The following is a 4,694-nucleotide window of genomic DNA, read 5'->3' on the forward strand; positions in this document are numbered from 1 at the left end:
TGCCATAAGTGAAGGTCTAGTAGCTTAAATATCCTACAATATTTGGATACTTTCTATGGTATGTTTACCTGCTTTGGGGTGTTGAGCTGTGGGCTAATGAGCCAGACTTCAGTCATTGGAACTGTAAGGTCAGCAGTTCAAGTTCCTTGGAAACCCTATACAGGGTATTGCTAGGGGTTGGAATTGACTTGAGGGCACTTAACAAAAAGACCTCATGGCTCAGATCACTTCAAAGAAAGTAAGCGTAAACAGTTGGCTAAACTGTTTGGCAAAATTATTTTTCTATTATGTATCACAAACCTGTGTCTTGGTGACTATCTTCCATGCCTACCCTGACAGGACCATCTTCCTCTTTTTCCTCCCTGTTGTTAGCTGTCAAACACACTGTTTAGTGAAGCAACTATGTGAGCTCAGTGTTTGTTTCTTAGGATTCTAATGTAGTTCTCTAAGTTTTATTTATTTTGTTGTTATTGAGAATATAAGGAGTTTCAAAAGTTTGGAAAAATGGACTAAGAAGATAATGAAATTGAAGCCTGCTCATATACACAGCAAAGGATATACCAAGTAAACAGTTTCTACAGGTCTAATTTTTAAACAACATTTTGTTGCAAATTGAGTGAAGGTTTGCAGACAAGATCATCAGTTTTAAATTCAACAGATCATTCACTTTGTTTCATCTCAATGATTGTAATCCTCTTCAAGTAACCACAGTTATCCGGCTTCCTCCCTGTGGCTCCTATTTCTATTCCACACCCCCTCCCAAACCTTCTCAACTTTGTCCTTAGGTAAATGTTGCCCTTTTGATTTTGAATGATTGCCTTTTCCATCATTCATAGTGAGCATATCTTACATTTCTCAAACTTGCAAAAAGAACTGAAGAAAAAATTCAAGCCTCAACTTTAATATTGAAGGATGTTATGGACAAAATATTGAATGGCACTGAAACATCAAAAGAGGATGGAAGGAATACACAGGCACTGTACCAAAAACAATTGGTCAACGTTCTATCATTTTAAGAGTTATCATATAATCAATAACCTATGGTATAGAAGGAAGAAGTCCAAGCAGCACTGAAAGCTTTGGTGAAAAATAAGCCTCCAGGAATTGATGGAATACAAATTGAAATGTTTCAGCAAACTAAGAGACCACTGAAGGCACTCACTCATCTATGTCAGAAAGTTAAAAGACCTGGCCAATTCCAAAGACAGACAACCCAACAGAATATGGAAATCATTGAACAATATCATTAATGTAACATGAAAGTAAAATTTTGCTGAAGATAATTGAAAACTACTGCCACAGTTTATCAACAGGGAACTGCCAGAAATTCAACCTGGCTTCAGAAGAAAGAAGTTCAGCCAAAATGCTCCCTTAGAAACCAGGATAGTGAAAATTTGTTTCTTGTACTTTGAGCATATTATCAGGAGTGACCAGTCACTGTAGCAGGACATCATGCTAGGTAAAGTGGAGAGTCAGAAAAAAAGAAGAAATCCCTCAACGAGATGGATTGGCATAGTCAACAGCAATGGGGTCAAGTACAATCATGATTTCTAGGGTCACATGGGACCGGGCAGTTTCATTCTGTTGCGCATACAGTCACTATGAGTCGAAACCAGCCCAAGAGCACCTAACAACATATGATCCAGCAATGCCACTTCTAGGTATATATCCCAAAGACTTGAAAGCAGCATCTCAAACAGAGATTTGTATACCGATGTTCATTGCAGCACTGTTCACAATAGCCAAATGGTGGAAACAGTCTGCATGCCCATCAACAGATGGATGTATAAACAAAATATGTACATACATATAGTAGAATAGTTTGCAACCTTTAAGAAAAATGAAGTCTTAATACATGCTACAGTATGAGAATAATGATGTTTTTAGTGCCATCAAGTCTATAGCAACCCTATGCACAACAGAACCAAACACTAACCAGTCCTGTGCCATCCTCACAATTGTTACACTCGAGTCCATTGTTTGTGCCACTGTGTCAGTCCATCTCATTAGGGATCTTCTGTGTTTTGATGACCCTCCACATTTCTAAGCATGATGTCCTTGTACAATGATTAGACCTTCCGGATAATATATCCAAAGTATGAGACATGAAGTCTCCCCATCCTGGCTTCTAAGGGGGATTCTTGCTGTACTTCTTCCAACCCATGGTATTTTACCATAACTCAAATGCATCAGTTCTTCTAGGGTCTCCCTTGTTCATTGTCCAACTTTCACATGCATATGAGGTTATTGAAAATACCATGGCTTGGGTCAGGCTCACCTTAGTTCTCAAACTGACATGTTTGCTTTTGAATATTTTAAAGAGATCTTATGTGGCAGATTTGCCCAATGCAAGACATCATTTGATTTCTTGACTGCTGCTTTCATGAGTGTTGATAGTGGATCCAAGAAAAATGAAGTCTTTGACAACTTCAATCTGTTCTCCATTTATCATGATGTTATTTATTACTCCACTTGTGATGATTTTTGTCTTATCAACTTGAGGAGCAACCCATAATGAAAGCTGTGGTCTTTGATTTTCATCAGTATTTTAAGTCCTCTTTGTTTCAGTAAGCAAGGTTGTAGCATCTGCATATCACAGGTTATGAGTCTTTTTCCAACCCTGATACCACATTTTTATTCATATAACCCAGCTTCGCCCACTATCTGCTCAGCATACAGATTGAATACGGATGATGAAAAATACAACCCTAGCAAACACCTTTCCTGATTTTAACCATTCAATATTCCCTTGTTTTATTTAAATGACTGTCTCTTGGGCTTATGTACAGGTTCCTCCTGGACACAATTGTTGTTGTTGTTATGTGCCATGGAGTCGGTTCTGACTCATAGTGACCCTGTACAGGGTTTCTGAGGTTGTAAATCTTTATGGGAGCAGAAAGCCTCATCTTTCTCCCGCAGAACAGCTGGTAGTTTCGAACTGCTGACTTTGAGATTAGCAGCTCGATTCATAACCACATTGTCTGCAATGTTGTCCATAGTTTGGCACAATCAAAAACCTTTGCATAGTCAATAACTCACAGGTAAAAAATTTTTTTTCTGGTCTTCTCTGTTTTTAGCCAAGATCCATCTGAAGTCAGCAATTATATCCCTCGTTCCACATCCTCATCTGAAGCCAGCTTGAACTTCTGACAGTTCCCTGTTGATGCACTGTTGTAGTCAATTTTGAATTATCTTTAGCAAAGTTTTAATTGTCTGTGATATTAATGATTTTCCCAATGATTTCCACATTCCACTGGGTCACCTCTTTGGAATAGGCTTAAATATAGATTTCTTCAATCAGTTGACTTGGTAGTAATTTTCTGTATTTCTTGGCATGGATAAGTGAGTTCCTCTAGTGCTGCATCAGTTTGTTGAAAGAGTTCAGTTTATATTCCCTGAATTCCTGGAGCTTTTTTCTTTGTTGATGTCTTCAGTGCAGCTTGGACTTTTTCCTTTAATTATTGACTCTTGATATTATGCTACCTCTGGAAATGGTTGAACATTGACCATTGCTTTTTGTTACAATAACTCCATACCATCTTCTTTTGATCCTTTCTACATCATTCAATATTTTGACCATTGTTGTTGTTATTAGGTGCCATTGAGTCAATACTAACTCATAGCAACCCTATGTACAACAGAACGAAACACTGACCGGTACTACACCAACCTTACAATCATTGCTATGCTTGAGTCCACTGCTGCTGCCACCATGCACATCCATCTTCTTGGTGGTGTTCCTCTTTTCTCTGACTCTCTACTTTATCAAACATATTATATTTCTTCAGGGACTGTTATCTCCTGATAATATTTCCAAAGTATGAGAAACACAGTCTGACCATCTGGCTTCCAAGGAGTATTCTGGCTGTACTTTTTCCAACATAGATTTGTTTCTTCTTTTGGCAGTCTATGGTACTTTTAATATTCTCCAATATCATAATTTCTTCTATGGTCTCCTTTATTCACTGTCCAACTTTCACAAGTCAGGTACCCCTTAGCTCTCAAACTGACATCTTTTCTTTTGAACATTTTAAAGCGGTCTTATGAGGCAGATTTGACCAATGAAAACATCATTTGGTTTCTTGACTGCTGCTTTCATGTGTGTTGGTGGTTGATCTGAGCAATGTGAAATCTGACAACATAAATCTTTTCTCCATTTATCTTGATGTTGTTTACTGGTTCAATGGTGGGGATTTTTGTTTTCTTTAACTTGAGGTGCAACACATATTGATGGCTATGGTCCATGTTGTTGTTAAGTGCCGTTGAGTTGGTTCTGACCCACAGTGACCCTGTATAGGGTTTCCAAGGAGTGACTGGTGAGCTTGAACTGCTGGCCCTACAGTTTAAATGGCTTTGCAGTCTGGCACATTAACCCAGAGTGCCACACCAGGACTCGATAGAATCTTTCAATATTATAAGTTGAGGCTTGAATTTTTTGTCAGCTCTTTCGGCTTGAGAAATGTTGAGTGTGTTCTTCACTTTTGGTGTTCTAACTCCAGGTCTTGGCACATTTCTTTATAATACTTGACTTTGTCTTCTTGAGCTGCCCTTTGAAAATTTCTGTTTGGCTCTTTGACCTCCTCATTTCTTCCATATGCTTTAGTGTCTCTATGCTAGAAGGCAAGTTTCAGAGTCTCTTCTGACATCCATTTTGACCTTTCTTTCTTTCTTGTCTTCTTAATGACCTTTTGCCT

The sequence above is a fragment of the Chrysochloris asiatica genome, unplaced genomic scaffold (genome assembly GCF_000296735.1).
Source record: "Chrysochloris asiatica unplaced genomic scaffold, ChrAsi1.0 scaffold00043, whole genome shotgun sequence".
In the NCBI taxonomy this organism is placed as follows: domain Eukaryota; kingdom Metazoa; phylum Chordata; class Mammalia; order Afrosoricida; family Chrysochloridae; genus Chrysochloris; species Chrysochloris asiatica.